At 43.2% G+C, this 19,049-nt stretch overlaps 1 protein-coding gene and 1 pseudogene across 1 annotated transcript in view; one reads left to right on the top strand and one right to left on the bottom strand.

Annotated features, from left to right (window-relative positions):
• Positions 1 to 19,049, top strand: part of GPC3 (glypican 3) — a 468,130-nt gene that overhangs the window by 312,174 nt on the left and 136,907 nt on the right.
• LOC129475836 (small ribosomal subunit protein eS24-like) lies at positions 16,421 to 16,818 on the bottom strand (annotated as a pseudogene).

Here is a 19,049-nt window from a genome sequence, read left to right as displayed (position 1 = left end):
ACACTTGTTTAAATTAGTATAACACAGAAACTGTTTAAACTATATATGTTCAAAAACCCCTAGTTTGTGAGAAAAAAAAAAAACGTGTTTTGTCTTTACATTTAATATCTGATAGGCCAGGCGTGGTGGCTCACGCCTGTAATCCCAGCACTCTGGGAGGCCAAGACAGGCAGATCACAAGTTCAGGAGTTCGAGACCAGCCTGGCCAATATAGTGAAACCCCATCTCTACTAAAAATATTTTTAAAAAAATTATCTGGGCGTGGTGGCAGGTACCTGTAGTCCCAGCTACTTGGGAGGCTGAGGTAGGAGAATCACTTTCCAGGAGGTGGAGGTTGCAGTGAGCTGAGAACCCAGGAGGCGGAGGTTGCAGTGAGCTGAGATCATGCCACTGCACTCCAGCCTGGGTGACAGAGTAAGACTCCATCTCAAAAAAAAAAAAAAAAAAAACTCTGATAATTCAGGCTCATTCCACACAGATTGAGCACTTAATATATAATAGGGCATACCTTGATAAGTAGAATCCAGCTCCTGCCCCTGCTAAGGAGTTCACAACCTAATGAGAAGGATGAGGAAAGAAAATCAACCCATCTCTGTCGGGCGCGGTGGCTCACGCCTGTAATCCCAGCACTTTGGGAGGCCGAGGCAGGAGGATCACGAGGTCAGGAGATCGAGACCATCCTGGCTAACATGGTGAAACCTCATCTCTACTAAAAGTACAAAAAAAAAAAAAAATTAGCTGGTCATGGTGGCAGGTGCCTGTAATCCCAGCTACTCAGGAGGCTGAGGCAGGAGAATGGCGTGAACCCAGGAGGCAGAGCTTGCAGTGAGCCGAGATCACGCCACTGCACTCCAACCTGGGTGACAAAGCGAGACTCCATCTCCAAAAAACAAAACAAAACAAACAAACAAAAGAAAATCAAGCCCATCTCTTCCCCAGCAGTCCAGGGAGAGCTCCTCTTAGAGGTATCACAACAGAGGCCCCATCCATGTGTTCTGTGCGTGTGTGTGCAGGCGCAAGTGGTGTGTGTGTGTGTGTGTGTGTGTGTGTGTGTGTGTGTGTGTTGAGGTAAAATTTGCATGACAAAATTACCATTTTAAGGTGTACGATTCAGTGGCATTTAGTCCATTCACAATGTTGTACAACCACCATCTCTCTCTAGTTCCAAGACATTTCATCACTCCAAAAGGAAACCTTGTTGTACATTAATGGGCACTCCCCATTTCCCCTTTCCTCCAGCCCCTGGCAAGCAACAATCTGCTTTCTGTCCCAACAGATTTACTTATTCTAAGGGTTTCATATAAATGGAATCATTCACTTAGTATTATGTTCTTAAGGTTTATCCAAGTTGTAGCACATATCAGTACTTTATCATTTTATGGCCAAATAATATTTCATTGCAGGTATATAACATATTTTGTTTATCCATTCATCAGTTTTTATCCATTTTTATATAAACCCTGAGCAACTACTTCTCTGTCAGATCTCTCTCACTACCTCTGCATTCAGCTTAGCTCACCCTTATCCTTGAAGACAGGTCAGCCAAACCTATAGGCCTCCCATCCTCATCATCGTTGAGCACTACCTAAATGCTAGCCTATCACCAGACCTCATCTCTGTAATCCTTTGCAACGATTCTCCCCTGAGTCTTTGTCTCAGCCTTCTGTTTGTAGTCAGCTGGCCTCTCCTACAATTAGCACACCTCCCATAGGGGTTTATATTTCCCTAGTGACTTTGAGGCTTATCAACTCTGCATAGACATCTACTTGTACTTTACTTTGTGGCACGATGCCTTAGTTCCCTTTGTGATTCAGCTGGAGCTGCTCATGCTACCCCTTTATCATGTTGCTGGGCCAGATGGGCCTGGCTCCAGATGTCACCTCCAGGATATTGCTGTTTTCTGGCTGACAGTTTCTACATAGCCACTTCTGTTCATTATGAATTGGAGCTGGGCGTGATGACACATGCTTGTTGTCCCAGCTACTCAGAAGGCTAAGGCAGGAGGACTGTTTGAGCCCAGGAGTTTCAGTCCAGCCTGGGCACACAGCAAGACCCCATCTCTTAAAAAAAAAAAAAAACTATGTTATGAATGCACGTTCATCTTTAATTCTCTCATGATGACTCTGAGACTCTCACATGGGGCAGCTGGCATTACTAAATAAACTCCCTAAGATCTGCAGGGGCAAATTGTGGTGAATCTGCCTCCTCTTTATCTTATGCAATCTTACCTCTCATTTCACCTGAGAAATTATATATATATATATATATATATGCACACACACTCTCTGAATTCTCTTATTTCCACTGACCAGACAAGTCTTCCAATGTTTCTAATGCCTCTTCAGGATTTCTCTGCTTAATTGAGAAGGCAGAAGTGGGAATATGCAAAGCAATTATGTTAATTCTCAGAGTTTTGTCCGTTGTCTCAAAACCTTCTGGATGTTTCAGAAAAGTACAGGAAGGAAAAATTTTTCTCTCTTTTCTGCTGGGTTGGAAGGATACACTGTGGCATGTCAGCAAGTTGAAGTGAATATGAGAAAACCATGAACACCTCATTCATAAGATGTGTAAAATCATACAAACAATTAAATGACCGAAATAGCTTCTTTTTTCCCCTATGATCTAGGAAAGGCAAGGGAGAATAGTTGGTTCTGCTTTTATAATGCAATTATTTTAAGAACATGGTATGTTTTGAGAAATTTTGTTGGGGGCACAGTTCTTTCTTTTCTTTAATTTTTATTTCTATAGCTTTTGGAGTACAAGTGGGTTTTTGTTACATGGATCAATTATATCGTGGTGAATTCTGAGATTTTAGTGCATCTATCACCCAAGTAGTGTATGTTGTACCTAAAAATTTCTAACACGAAAAACTCTTTCACTGGTTTACATGGAAACAAGGAAAGACCTTCAGAATCTTCAATCTAGTAGTAAAGAGATTAAGTAAAAAAAGAGACATATATGCCAAAGTGCATATATACTCACACATACATATGAAACATGCACATCTCATTCTAGTCACGTCAGAACAGGCCAGTGGTACGCAGCAGTTGCTATACATCACTCCCATGCTCTCATGCTGAAATAAGTTATTATTTGTTGTTGTTGTTGTTTTATAATTTATAGGGTGGCTTTTCTCCAAAGGGCCCAAGGCAGTATCCATACAATTTTAAATATAAGATAGCCAAGGCAAACATCAATGGGGAAATAAATAAATAAAATACAGAGCCAAGAGGAAGAGGGTACAGAAAAACATAAACAATAGACAATGGAAATAATATTCAGTAGCACTGAGTCAGGTCCATTGATTCAGGCATAAGTCAGACTAAAGTCATGCTGAAGGTGAGAGTCAGTAGCTCTTCTCAGCCACTGTTATGGTGATTTGAGGGTTAGAAACTGAGGTATAGTCTTCAACTTCCCAGCTCTCTCTTCTCATGGCGAGTTCTTCCTTTGCCCCTACATTGGAGGAGGCTCTGCTTATGAAGGTGGGAGGGAGAGAGGGACAAATAGGGCTTCGGTATTTGATTTATCACTGTCTATCTCCACAGTTCCTGGTCCCCCTAAGACATTTTTGGATTTCATTTCTACTTTAGTTTTCCCAGGCGCAGAAACATGATACTTCATTTTTTCCAATTTGGGGAACTGCTATGTTAGCCTGAGTGTGTGCCCAAGAATGAACATACTGAAGTATAATGATGCTTTGCTAGTATGGCAGTTTACATATTCTACCTTGCCTTAAATAAGTCAAGATTGCTCTTGGAAAGCCTTTGAAGGAGAAATGGATTATGCAGAAAGTGACTTAATTTGATATAGTATGAAATATTTATGGCAGCTAAGAACTTTTTTAAATTCTGGTAAGGCAGAACAGATCAGTTTGGAGAGTACCCCCATGTAATAATCTCTCTATGGACTTCGATTGGCATATTTTTCAGCAGCGATTTATCTTAGATGTAGTCTTTAGTGACAGCTATTTATCAGGACATACTCTCGTGGCAATACAGTAACATTTATCCCTTAAGATTATGGTGTAATATACAGTAGCTTTACCTTCAGAATTGAGTGAGAAAAACACAGCTTATGCTGCTGACGGATGGCTTAATACAGTGTGCCCCATTCAGGATGTGTTAGACTTGGTTGACTGTCATGTCTTAAGTAGCAGAAAGAGACATTTTCATGGCTCAACATTGATTGTCTATAGACAACCTGTTGAATACTGGGTAGCTTATTACTTTAAGCAGATTGCGTCCTATTAGTATACAATTCCAGCCTCTGTTGAGCTCAGTTGGATCATTTTGTGATACGAAGAGCATTTGGGGGCCTCCAAAGCAGGTCCCAGCATATCCACACCCTCAACAAATAAACATCACCCCCTAATTTCCTCTTGGAAATGTGATTCTGATGGTTGGATAAGGCCTGTCTCCTTTTACTATCACTGCTCCATGAATCAGAAATCTTCTATTTTAGCCTGGAAGGCTTAGGAGATGGAACCAGGAAGAAACATATCTGCTTTTAAGAAATGAGTAAATTAACATACTAGAGCTTCTCTGCCCCTTAAGTATTATTGCCTCCTTCAAAGGTAGTGCCTTGGTAAGTGACAGATGGACTCCACTGATGCTGCCAGTCTTCCAAATAATTTTTCCACCTCCTTTTTGGAAAAAGCCTTGTGGGTTTATGGCTGATCCCTGCCATCTACAACTTGTTGATTCTCAACCAGTTGATCATCGATGGTGCAGGCTGAGGTCTTCAGTGAGAAGACCCTGAAACGTTAGGAAACATACACTAAGTGATTAATACATATTGGGAAGAGTGCAGTCTTTAGAATGATCCAGATGGATTTTTTTTTTTTTTTTTGAGTCAGAGTCTAGCTCTATCACCCAGGCTGGAGTGCAGTGGCACAATCTTGGCTCACCACAACCTCAGCCTCCCGGATTCAAGCGATTCTCCTGCCTCAGCCTCCCAAGTAGCTGGGATTATAGGCACGTGCCACCATGCCTGACTAATTTTTGTATTTTTAGTAAAGACAGGGTTTCACCATATTGGTCAGGCTGGTCTCGAACTCCTGACCTCAAGTGATCTGCCCTCCTCAGCTTCCTAAAGTGCTGGGATTACAGGCCTGAGCCACCGCGCCCGGCCCCAGATGGATATTTTAATCCTGGTTCAGACACCAGCTGTGTGCTTTGGGCAGGACATTTAATATGACATTCTGTTACCTTATTTGTAAGATGGGAGTAATGATACCTACTCTGCAGGGCTGTTGTGAAGATAAGTTCTGGCACATAGGCACTTAAATAATTGATAGCTGGTGTTGATATTGTCATTACCATTATACCACAGTTGAGCAGCCCGTGTAAATGTCCAGAGTAAGGGTGAAGAGGTGTGGGCCATGTTTCTTCTCATAAAGGTAAACTGGATCTTTTTGGGGAAATAGTGTGAGTCTTTGGGAACCAAACTGCTAAATGAGGTGGCTGATCAAGCAGGCTCATACCATTTGGGGTTCATTTGGAGTGAGAGAATAAAATAATAGGGCTGTTTCCTTCTTCTGACATTTATATTGGCTTTAAATGGGGTTTCCAAAGAGGAGTTCCAGGAACTTTTTTATAGAGACTGGGTCTCGCTGTGTTGCTCAGGCTGGTCTGGAACTCCTGGGTTTAAGCGATCCTCCTGCCTCAGGCTCCTAGGTAGCCGAGATTATGGGCATGTACCACCACGCCCAGCAAGAAGTGTTTTGAGTGATGTCAGCATAATTGTTGCAACAATGTTTGGGCTGCATACATTCTGGTAGATTTATACAAATTTGAAATCTGTCATGACTTTATATTCACTCCTCAGAGAGCATGTAAGTTGAATACTGATTGAAACAAGGCTGCTGAGTGTGATAAGTGTGCTGACGTTTCCCTGGAAAATTTCTTTTAGTGTTATCAGTGTCACTTCATCAGAACATCTCTGACCTCCACAAACAGTAACACCCCCCGAAACATTTTTGTCCAATTTCTCTGACTCAGAAAGTTTCTTTCTGATAGTCAATCACTGAGCATCAGTGAAAGTGGACTCTTGGGACTTGGAGTGTGAAGCACAGGGAAAGGTATGTTAGGGAAGCCTCTTTCTTGGGAGCTTCCTGCTAGCAGCTCTGCTCTTAGAACACCTCTGGCAGTTGTCATTGTTGTGGCTGTGATCATTGGATTGTGGTGGTGGTTTTTCTGTTCCACAGGCTACAGGAAATGGCTGGCAGGTGCCACTTTCTTTGCTGCTACTGGCACAGTTCTTTCCCTAGCGTACAAGCTCTTGGTGACTTCTTTGAAAGAAATTTAGCTCTCCTATTTTTTGCTCTTTCTTCCTATACTTCAGCAAGTACAAAATCTTGTTTGAGTTTCTCTGATGATTTTTTACTGATAGAAATGTAGACAAACAGTTGAGGGATTAACAAAAAACACACAGAGTTATGTGGCAACCTAAGGCAGTGTATTAGAGTGTTTAAACTTACAACCTTAGAGTCAGCAAAGCCTGGGTTTGAATGCCTGCCCCATTACCTATTAGCTCCTTCTTTTCTCTGATCCTCAGCTTCCCCACATGTAAAATGGAGTTAATAGTTTCTCCCTTAACAGATTGTTGAAAAGATTCCAGGAGATTGCGAAGTGAAGAGTATAGTGCGTGGAACACAGTTAGTCTCTCAAAAATGGTAGCTATTATTGCTGTTCTTCAAAAAAACCTATAAAAAAGCCCTTGAAGATCTTTACTGGGAGATAGATGGAGCTAGGCCTGATATTGGCTCCCTTCAATAACCCATTCTTAACTTTTCAGGAACAGCCTCACCTACCGCCCTCTCATTTTTATGTGATTTCCTCTTTTTTATGCAAAAACATCAAAATCCCAATCCTTGGTCGTGGTTGGTACAAATGGTGGGCATTTGAGTCCACTGAGGATCAAGTGAGAGTTATTTTCATCTAAGGGTATGCACTAGGCTGGCCTTCTTACCTTCAGCATCTTGTTTCACAGCAAAGACATCTTAAACCATTTCTCCTATGACTGCTTTACAGAGATTAACTCGGGCAATCTTCCTAAATTACATTAAAAACCATGATGAGTCTAGTTGCAGGTCAAAAATAGTTGTTCAGTGCTCTAAAGCCCTTTCTGTCACCCTTGAGTTAGCCTTTGTAGAAAAGGAGAAAGATCATTAAAATCAGTCACGATTTCCCAATTTCTCAAGCCAATGAATTTTATTCTTTTACGTGAGTATGGCTTTGATCCATGGGTTTGTCTCCTTTATAATGTAGTTTCATTTCCCTGTGAAAAGAAATTTGTTTTAATTTGTAACTCCAGTGTCACAGGAGCTTCCTATTCTTTGTCCCCTCAGATCTTAGTGATCCACATGGTCAGATGGATCTGAAAAACTACCCAAATGAACTTTTTCTTGGTTTGAGCCACTTGTTGGCCCATTTTGTCATTGTTCTCTTTGCTTCTAATCACAGCTTCGGGCCTAGAGCTGGAATGAGTACTTGTTCAGCAGGAGCCAGAGTTAAGGTGTTCCCACCTGGGGTAGGGATATAGCAGTTGGGGTTGGAGGGATGCATAGAGGATTGCACTATGTAAGAACTCATGCTGAAAAGCTAATTTCCAAATACTATTAGGGAGCACTAAGACAAGGACCATCTTAGGATGGGCTAGAAAAAGAGCCATTGGCTAGCTTACCCCTACTTATCCTTAACATTATCTCTTCTGAGGACCCTGAATCCTCCTGTCCACGCCTTTGTCTGGGTTAAGGCTTGCTGGCACCTTATCTTCTCTCTAGCATGTCCCCAGCGACACTCTATTGAGAGCTTTTACATGTCTGTGTGTAATCTTCTAGTAGCTCCTTAGTGACTAGTACTATGGGCCGGGCACAGCGGCTCATGCCTGTAATCCCAGCACTTTGGGAGGCCGAGGTGGGTGGATTGCCTGAGGTCAGGAGTTTGAGACCAGCCTGGGCAACATGGCGAAACCCCGTCTCTACCAAAAATAGAAAAAATTAGCCGGGCGTGGTGGCATGTGCCTGTAGTTTCAATTACCCGGGAGGCTGAGGCGGGAAGATCGCTTGAACCCGAGAGGTCGAGGCTGCAGTGAGCTATGATTGCACCACTGCACTCTAACCTGGGTGACATAGTGATCTGCTGTCTCAAAAAAAAAAAAAAAAAAAAGAGTAGTACTGTGTCTTCCATCTATAGAACCTCATTGCTTAGCTGTGCCTGCTATAGAGTAAACTCTATACATGTTTATTGAATTCATAGGATGAACCAACAAACATAGTTGTGGGTAACAGACCTTAGTACTAGGCCTAGCTTCCCATGGTATCACTGTACCATTAGGCAGATTAAACTCTATTTTGTTTTCTCCTTTTGTGAAATTAATACCTCCCCTGCCTACATCAAAGGGTTGCTGTGAGCCTCCAATAAGAAAATGCATATGAGATGTTTTTGAAAATTATAAATTACCCTCCATTTACTAGATGTTAGTGTAGAAGAGTAGATCAGATGTAGGGGAAAGTTTTACCCTGAATAAATGGAACACTGGGTAATCAACACAGCATTACTGGGCTCTCTTTACAAACATGGATCCTTTAGTAGCTTACTGAGTATCTCTCTCTGTACATCTCTCAAGGACTTGAGGAATATTACTTAAAAAAAATTTTCAGCAAATCCACCTATCCCCATGAATTTTATTTTTAAACAAGTCAGCCTGTGGTGCTGAATTAAACCAGTTGGCCCTGGATAAGGAAATACTTTGAGAGATTGGTAGCATCAGTTTAAATTAATGAAAAGTCTGAGTGACAGATCATTTTAAAGTAAACAGTTTTATTACTTTCAAGCACATATAATAACAATGCTGGGAATTGAATTTGGAGAAAGACAGCATGTGTCAGAGAATCGAAGCATACAAATAAGAATCATTGATAAGGAGGCTATTGCTGTGTGGCTGTCCTGCTAAAGACCATCCTCCTCAAACTGGCTAATGTTCCCCTGGAGAAGCTTATCTATTTAAGAAACCCCTATTTTTTTTCATTTATAGGCATGAAGAAAGTACCATTGCAAATTCCTATACATGGCTTCTGGATAACCCAGCTTTTTCAAACCCCAGTGGATAGCATCTAGCAGCAGTGTCCTGCTCTCTGGTTATAACAAATAATAATCTCGAACAGCAAACACCCTCTGGCCCCTACAGTGATCAACTTTTTCCAGGTTGCCTAGGACTTTCCAGGTTTAGCACAGAAGGTCCTAAGTCCTATGAAACCCCTCAGTCCCAGCAAACTGGGGTGGTTGGTTACCTATTGGTACCTATGACTCTTACAGCTACTAAATATGGGGAAAAGATGCAGTCATGGGGGTTTACATTGAAGGGGTGGAGGAGAGCCGGGAGAGCTGTATCTCACCCATTCTGTTGGTTTCTCTGCCTTCACTTTTTAACTCCTCTTACCTTTTCCTCCCTGATGCATTTTGATCATTGCCCTCTTCCCTTCGCTCTCTCAAATTCTAAGGGTACAGTGGGACTTCAGAAAGCAGGACTGAGACAGTAAAGTGGCTAATGATAGTAATAACTAACCATTCTATGGAGCTTCCCAAGTGCCACAGAATATGCTAGGCAGTTTGTATGCATTGACTAATTCTCAACAACAGCCTTTTGAAGCGGACAATATTATTACCTACATTTTACTGATTCTACTGATGACATTGAGTAAATTACCAAAGGCCGCAGCAAGATGGGCTTCAAACCCATCCAATCCATCCCTTACCCACAGCACCGTCCTGCCTGTCAAATGCCTGGCTTCTCTCCTGCAAGGTTTAAAGTCTTCTCACCTTCTTCCTATTCTTGGTGGAAATCCTGACCTCAGCTTGCTTTAATCTCTCATCCAACAGACCTGGAATGAGTGTTCTGTCCAGCTTTTCTCTGGTCTGTACTGCTATACCCTGTCCTTTCCTTGTTCCCTGCCCAGTCTTGGTCCATGAGAGTAGAAGTACATTTCCTGCCTCTCATACCATGCTTCTCTGCTCTCATGTCCTCTCAAGTCTATAAGGCACCATCCCCTGGAAGAAGGAGTTCTTCTTAGAGATATTTCAGCCCCTTGCTAGGAAATGGCGTTCACCTGCCTCTGAGGCTAGCTCTCCATTTAATCTCCTCTACTCACATGCCTCTGATCATAAAGCCATTGCCTGTGCATCCCCTGTGGTGCTTTGGAGTCCATGCAAACAAACAAACAAACAAAAAACCTTTGCCCTAGGCTGAGAGTCCAGCCTGAGTCCTAGCTCTACTGTGAACTTGTTGCATGACCTTGGACAAGTCACTGCACTTCTGTTTTTTCTTTTACTTATAAAATAAACGAATTTGACAAAATCACCTCTAAAGCACTTTCCACCTATAACAGGCTATGAGATCCTATAACAAAGATATTTGATGAGGGAGGGAATATGAAAGGAAAGGGAACACCATAAAGCTACCTTAATGACTTTGAATTCGATGCCTTCCCAAGTAGACCAAAGTGAAAGTGATTCAAAAGGAGCCCCAGGGTATAATCATTCTCCTGACGACAGCAGTGAGCTCTTCATTTTACTCCTCCAGGTATTATTGGAGCTACAGGGGAGCAGGTAGGTTGGCTGTTTGAGATGTCAGAGTTGTTCTTGATTTCTAATGTTGGAGAGTTTGGGGTGAAACTCACATAATTAAACCTTAAAGAAAATGTTTCCCCCATAGCACTGCATAACTCCAATGGGGCTTCTGAGCAGGAAAAAAAAAATGGAATTCAATGTCTGTTGCTCCCAATAATATTTGACACAACTGTCCAGAAGGAAAATTAGAAGCCCTCTAACCACAGAGATATATCAGTGACAGGAGAGAGACATTGGGGGGTGCCAAGGGTTGAAGGGCAGGTTAAGAGCAAAGGAATACGAAGTGGCTAAGAAAACCAGAGGGAGAGAGACAATTTCCACCCTTTCCAAGACCCTCCAGGCTAGAGAGCTTGGGTAAATTTTGACCTAGTTGTCCTTGTGTGTATGGCTGTGAGCTTTTATTAAGTATTTATGCAGCAGTTTATATTTTACCAAGTGCTTTACAATCACTTTTATTTGGCTTAGTAAAGTTTTCCTGGAATCCCATCTACTTTATGATCAGAAGAGTCATTTCTTGTTTGCTTAGCACCTCCATGTGTACAGCCTCACACAATAGGCCACTTGTTCCAGCAGGAGAGCAGGTGCAAACAGTCAAGCAGTGGAGGGAACCTGCAGCTACCAGGCCAGTTGGAGTGGGGGTAGTTTACACTTCAGCTCACCTTTTCTCCCCCTTTGTTATTCTTTCGTGTTATGTTATTGCTGGCAACTTGACAGTGGCAGGGCAAGGCTTGGGCCTGTCGAGTGCAGAGCTGTCCTGCATATGGACACTGGCAGAGGTAGGCTCTTTCCCCTGTGCCAGTGTCTCTGCCCATGCCCACCATGGCCATGCACTTCCACCAGGCAAAGACTTGCTGAGTGTGTTTCTTTCTGCCGCTTCAGGGTTCTTGCTGCAGCCTTGGTCCTGAATCTCTGGACATGAGTTTAGGAAGACTATAGAAGGAGCAGTTCTACTCTCTGCAGACAAGACCAGCCAGTGTTCTTGGACAAATCTAACACTTAGCTACCTTATTCTTGGTAGTCCCTTCTCCCTCCCAGCAACCACAGCAGCCCCCCTGCGCCAGCACTCTGGATTTTGTGATGTAGGATGATGTGGCTGTATAGATGGCTCATGAAGCAATACGGCTACACCCTCTCAATCACCAGTTTGCAGTGGGAATCCAACACAGTCATCAGTTGGATGTTTCCTTTTCTGAAGACCAGATTTGCCAAGGCAGAAACTAAATTCTGGTTCATGAAGTCCAGACCGGAATTAGTAGGCCAGAACATTGGAAAATTCAGGACCTCCAATTACTAAAGTTCTGTGGCTGAGAACAGGGTTATGTAGATGCTTAATAGGTAAGTGTAGAATAGACGGTGACACTCAGTGGAGTATAGAAAAGGAACTCTGCTGTTCTCTAGGTTGCCACTGGTTTCTAAAATGGTGTGACCTGGCAGGTGGGACACATTGACAGGTTTACCTCGAAGGGCCCAGTGTAACGTAGGTCCTCAGTCAGTGGCTGCAGATTTGGGGGAAAGGCCCCAGGGGCAACAGGTTGACAAGGGTCAGGCAGAGTAGCTTAGAGTCTCCATCACACAAACTGAGCATTGGATGAAGCCTTTTATCTCAGGTCAGTTCAGTAGACATTTATTGAGTGTGTACTGGGTGCTAGGTACTGGGTAAGGGAGTGGGCCTAGAAGTGAATACAGACAAGAGCCCCAGGACAGAGTTTTGCTCAGGAAAACACAGCTGGCAAGAGGAAGTCATACCTGAACACCCGGGGCTCACTCAAAAAAACATGAAATACTGGCTTGGAAGAACAAAACGAATTCCAGAGCCTGGGGCCTGACAGGTGAGTCAGTTAAACTAACACCTTCCCGCCCTTGTCACTACTGGCTCAGGATCTGGGTAGGGCTAATTCTGCAGGTTGAAGGTTTGAGGCCTGGAAGTGACTGTGGCTAAGGCCAGAGGAGCTGACAGAAAACAGTGGCAGGAATGTTTAGCTTTCTTTTCAAGTGTATCAGTAGTACCTATTTGCATGAAAACAGTTTGTTCTTTGAGGCTGATCTTTGGCAATTTATTAACCACAGTTCAGCCAGACATCCAAAGGAACACTGAGGAGCCTTTCCTCCCTCTGTTTACTACATATTCTACAAATGCCTCACAAGAAAAAAATCCACCAGGCACACTTTTTCCTGTTTCAGACTTGCCTCTCTCCCAAACGTGTCTGGAGTCAGTTAAGAGTGATTGTTTAGGTGGACTTTGAGAGTCCTGTTCTTCATTTTGAAGATCACCACTTTAAAGAATGGATGTTTGTTGTGGGCCCTGCAGGGACCAGAGACAAACAAAGCAGTGTTCTGAGCAGAGAGATTTGAAAAAGCGTGTGGGCGTTTTCAAGAGTCATCTAATTCATTACTTGTGACAGTTATCCATAGTGGAAGCAGAATATTTTCTATCACTGAGAGGAGGAATATGAACTGTGGGAGAAGGAGGGAGGGGAACAGGCTTCTGACACCCAAAGCTGGTCACTCGGGAAACTTTGGAGGGCTGCCCTGGGCCACAGGTGAATGATTAGTTCTTCTGTGAACTAAAACCAATTTTGAACCATTTGAAGCCCTTTCTGATCATTTATTTCCCCCTCAAATGATGCCCTGTCTCCTGGAAGGTTTGGGAGGGCACCTCTGCTAAAACGTTCCTCTCAGCTAGGCTTAAATGCTCAGTGCCAGCCATTCACACATCATTGCTCAATCGCAATGGCAAAGAAAGTTCCAGTGCTTTTTCCCTTGCCCATTTTCCCTGATGATAAGCCATTCCTACTCATGCCTTGACCCATACTTTACCGAGGACCAAAGTAAGAGAACTGACTCTTCCACTTCTTAAGTTCTCAATGTGGGGATGAAGGGATTTGAAGCTTCCCTTGGCTATTCGTTGCAAGGTTTATTTCTTCTCTCTCAGGAAGCTCTTTTTAATTTTTTTAGAGACTGGTTCTCCTGTACTCCACCCAGGCTGGAGTACAGTGACACCATCATAACTAACTGCAGTCTCAACCTCCTGGGCTCAAGTGCTCCTCTTGCCTCAACCTCCCAAGTAGCTGGGACCACAAGCATGCTCCACCATGCCTGGCTAATTTGTTTTTAAGTTTTCTAGAGACGAGGTCTCCCTATGTTGCCCAGGCTGGTCTCGAACTCCTGGGCTCAAGCAATCCGCCCACCTCTGCCTCCCAAAGTGCTAGAATTACAGGTGTGAGCCACCATGCCTAGCAGAGGATTCTTTTCAAATAACATTTATTGAACATCTACTGCATTTGAGATGCTGCGTTTGGTGCTTTCACGTGATAAAAATAATAACAGCAGCCCTCATATAGAACTTTCTATGTGCCTGGCATTGTCTTAAGCACGTTATCTCCATTTGCTAACATTCATTATATCAAATAACTCTCAAAACAGTGCAGGTGGCATTATTCCTATTTTATAGATGAGGAAACTCAAGTTCGGCAAGGTTTAATTATTTGTCAAAAGTCACACAGCAGGTGGGGGCACCAGCTTTGAACCCATGTCTCTGACTCCAAGGCCAGTGCTCTTTCCACCACATGACTCTTCCTCCCTAAAATGTATTATGTACTTGCTGCCTCAGTAAACTATGACTGCCAAACTTAACTTAATCTCTTACAACAATTATTGATCATTATTTTGAACATCAGTTACCTTCATACAATGCCCTCATGTTGTTGAGGTATGTGACTAGTTCTTCGCCCCCTTGTCCTTTGCTATTCTATTTGGGGGAGGTAGCAGCTTCCTTCCTGTCTCACTAGCAGTGATGCCAATAATAACTTTAGTTGCTGTTATTTGGCCTCTGGGCCTCAGTTTGCCCCTCTGTAAGAGGAGAACATTGGGCTGAATGACTTTGAACGTCCTTTCTAACCCTGATATTTTCATCAATTAAAATCTAACTTAAAAATAGGTAAAGAGGCCGGGTGCGGTGGCTCACGCCTGTAATCCCAGCACGTTGGGAGGCCGAGGCAGGTGGATCACGAGGTCAGGAGTTCAAGACCAGCCTGGCCAAGATGGTGAAACCCCGTCTCTGCTAAAAATACAAAAATTAGCCAGGCGTGGTACTCTGCGCCTGTAATCCCAGCTACTTGGGAGGCTGAGGCAGAGAATTGCTTGAACCCGGGAGGCAGAGGTTGCAGGGAGCCAAGATTGCACCATTGCACTCCAGCCTGGGCGACAGAGCGAGACTCCATCTTAAAAACAAACAGTCGGGCGTGGTGGCTCACGCCTATAATCCTAGCACTTTGGGCGGCCGAGGCAGGCAGATCATGAGGTTAGGAGATCGAGACCATCCTGGCTAACCCGGGGAAACCCCATCTCTACTAAAAATACAAAAAATTAGCCGGGCGTGGTGGCGGGCGCCTGTAGTTCCAGCTACTCAGAAGGCTGAGGCAGGAGAATGGCGTGAACCCAGGAGGCAGAGCTTGCAGTGAGCGGAGATCGCGCCACTGCACTCCAGCCTGGGCGACAGAGCAAGACTCCGTCTTAAAAAAAAAAAAAAAAACACCAGGTAAAGATTATGTCCTTTTGGTTTAACTTGAGTAGGACAAGAAAATGTCTGGTCCTAGTTCTCTGGACTAGAAGAACTTGGTAAATGAGTTTGGGGTGATTGAATAAGAAGTCTCTACCACACTCCTTGTTCTGTTATTCCCCACCCCCGATTACTGAGCTTTGAATTACACCTTTTTCTTTCTCTGTTTTTAAACACAGTTGGAGTCCTCTCCTCATTTGTATGTTCCCCTCAAGGACAGCCATCAGAGAGACACTGCTCTGGCCTAGTGTCCTGACTGCCATGTTTAGTTCTCACCAGCTTGCTTACTCTTTGGGCTCTGCCTAGCTTGCAATTCTCACAAGAATCACTTTTGCTGTGCTTACTTTTCTCTCTCTTTATCTCTAGCCTCTTCTGCAAAGTTGGTTTCTTCAGACTAACATTCAGGTGACCTCATCTCAAGCATTTTCTCATTACCTTCCCCCTTCTGCTGGGGGACTGTTCCCCACAGCCACAGACTCTTCTCCTTGTAGTGGGTGATACTAACTTCTCACTCTTTCCTCACCATCTGAAAAGTATTCTTTGCTTTTCTGGGTTTCAGTGGCTTCCTGATTATGTACCGAGACAAATCTTTTAGTCCTTCCTCAAAGTAAGGTTGGAGACTGCACTGTAAACGGATTCTAATGCAGTTATTCCCTCATATAGCTAATGGCTACTAACGGAGATATAGAAATAGGTTTATATCACCAAACACCGCATGTTCTCACTCATAGGTGGGAATTGAACAATGAGAACACTTGGACACAGGGCAGGGAACATCACACACCGGGGCCTGGTGTGGGATGGGGGGATGGAGGAAGGATAGCGTTAGGAGAAATACCTAATGTAAATGACAAGTTAATGGGTGCAGCAAACCAATATGACCATGTATACATATGCAACAAACCTGCACACTTAAAGTATAATAAAAAAAAAAAGAAAAAAGAAAAAGCAAAAGAAAGAAACAGGTTTACATGCCCTGGGTTTCTTTCCTAGATTTTGCTTCCTCTCTACTGAAATCTACTTGTAATTTCTGAAAGGCTGTTGTTGGTGAACACAGGTACTTCTTGGAGTAAAGTGGATATATCTGTTTGTAGCACCCTCATAGCTTAACATTGGCTCTGAAGTAGTACTGCTATGCAAACAATCATGAAAGACATTTTTTTCACTTGAAAGTTTTTAGTTTATAAATCCTCTCGTGAAAAATCCACAATGGCCACAGATAACATCATTGCAGCCCTTTACTCCTTCGGCTTTTTGCCAGCACCAACATTGGCCTTTGCAGTCCCCCTGACTTTCTTTATTGGGTTCTTGCATTCCTTTCATTGCTTTCTTGAGGTCTTTTTCTTCTCATGCAGGCCATGTCTTGCAAGTCTATGTTTGGGTTCATTTTTCTTTGCATAATCCAGGGAATCATAAATCACGCCAAAGCCAGTTGTCTTGCCACCACCAAAATGAGTTCTGAATCCAAATACAAAGATGACATCTGGTGTGGTCTTGTACATTTTGGCTAGTTCTTCCTGTCTTAGGCACTGTTGCCTTCCTGGGGTCAAGGACATCAATGACCATTTGTTTCCCCTGAAGTAGTCCGTTGGTCATGAACTTTGTAGTTCGGATAGTTACCGTGTCGTTCATGATGGCTGTCTATCCTCAGACAGCCAGGGAGGAGAAAGACATTTTTATTTAGATATGTGCATAAATAAAGAAGAAGCTAATTGTTTCTGTCTTTATTAAGCACATTTACAAATCTCAGCTCTTTTCACCTTTGCTTTATTTTACTGTGCATTTATGTAAATTAACACTGTATCATGGATAAAGAAAAGGACATTTTCTTAGGCCTCTTAATAGGATGGTTTTTCTACCCTGTTTTCTGGTTTGTCTTTAAAGCTATTTATGCTCTTTAAATTATCCAGTTTTTCCCACAGTGATTGTTGTGGCCAGAATGCGTTCCAAGGAAACAGATAAATCACTGAGTTAGGGATTACATGCAATACTGAATTTTGTCCATAAGATGGCGCTCTGAGAATGTGCGATCTCTAACATTTTTAGCCATGTATAGCTGGGCAGCATATTAAACTTTTGTGAAATCAAATTTTTTTTGGTAGGGACCTAGTCCTTCTGATTGGCTCTCAAGCGCTTGGAACCATTCTGATACTTAAGGGAAGAAGGAAAGTGAATTTTCTAGCAGTTCCCTTGTCCTAAATCAGTACTAGCAAGTGTCAAAAATCAGCAAGATCTGTTTGAGGGACCTTTTAAAGAAAGGGATTTCTTCTAAATGTGGGACTTGTGATACTAACCCTATGTGTTGTTGCAAATGTCCCTGTCTGGGTATCAGATTCTTCATCTACACAATGAGTGGATTGGACCAGATGATTGCTGAGAGTGCTTCCATTTCAAATGATCTACATTTGAATTTGTTGATTTCCCTCCACTACTCCATTGCTGCCTCAGCCAGAACAGAAATGAGAAGAAAAGATCGCCTATTTTACGCTTGTTTGACTCTATTCCTCTTCTACAAGTACTCTCTTTGCTTCAACTGTCCCAAGACAAGCATGCCCGGATGTCCTGTTTTAATGAGGTTCCTTTTCTCTTTATGGCTTTTGCGCAGGTTTTTCCCTGCTCTCCCCAACCCCCTCCCCAATCCCTAACCAATCTGCCTGAACAGAAGCATGTCCCCCTTTTCACTTCACAAATAGGATTTTCTTAGTATTATGACAGTCATTTTTGTGCTAAACAGATACCAAGCTGGATAAAGAAGAAGACGCCGCATGTAAGATAACACTTCTAACATCCAACATAGCATGTCCAGTTAAGAAAACATTAGATTTGGGAGGTAGAAACATCTGTCAGTTTATTTTTCCTCCTCCACTTGCTAGTATTCATTGCCAGAACCATGTCAAAGCCTCAGTAGAGAAGCAGCATTTTGCAGAGGTGGACAATTAATTTAATTACAGATGAATATTACTAAGTAGCTAACCCATTGTTACAATCACCCATGGCCAAGTGTCCCCATTCCTGACACCCTCTGGGCAGTCTGTGGATAAGAAGAATTGGGGCCACGCTGGCTCATCCTCATTCAAGGCCTGTCATGAACCATGTGCTCCAGTGGCACAGAGCTAGCCTGAGGAAATGAAATGCTGAATTAATGAATTAATGCAAAGCTGCAGAGGCACCCTTCACCGATTGACTTCCCTCTGGGCTTGAAGCTCAGAGCATGCATGTTACATGAAATTCCCCAGGGGCACATCACACATGTTGCCTTGCTGTAGCCAAGGTGACAAAGGCAGGGATGCACTAAGACATTGTTATCCTGCATTTGTTTTCCTATTGTCCTTAGACATTTGAAATCTTCAAATAGTCTTTGGTATGTGTCTAGTGGCATGGATGGTGGTGGTGGTGGATTATTTATTTCTCTAACTTCAACACCTTGTCTCCCAAGAACACAAGTATGTCACTGAATGGCCTTGGCCTGCCCACCCTGGCCTCCCAAAGTATAGCTATTAAATAGCCATATTGTCGGATCTCTGTGTAAGAGAAGAAACCGCATACACAGGGCTCTCTCCAGGGGCTCTTAAAGGGCAAATCCAGGAATCTTGCTGAGTAGGCCAAGAGAGCTTTGTGGCGATGCTGCTGGGAGCCTTGTAGACCATTATAAGCAGCTCATCCATTGTTTCCTACAAGGAAGCAATGTAGCGGGGTGGTGAGGAAATGTCAAATATTCAGGCAACATCATTTCTCTCTAAGGAAGCAAGACCAGCATAGTAGTTAAGAACCCACACAGCTGGAGATGGAACCCACACAGCTGGAGATGGATTCTCAAAGTTCACACTCCAGCTCTGCTGCAGACAAGCTGTGTGACTTTAGGC

This window comes from Symphalangus syndactylus, chromosome X (assembly GCF_028878055.3).
Source record: "Symphalangus syndactylus isolate Jambi chromosome X, NHGRI_mSymSyn1-v2.1_pri, whole genome shotgun sequence".
Lineage (NCBI taxonomy): Eukaryota > Metazoa > Chordata > Mammalia > Primates > Hylobatidae > Symphalangus > Symphalangus syndactylus.
This window is presented reverse-complemented; position numbering and strand designations above follow the sequence as displayed.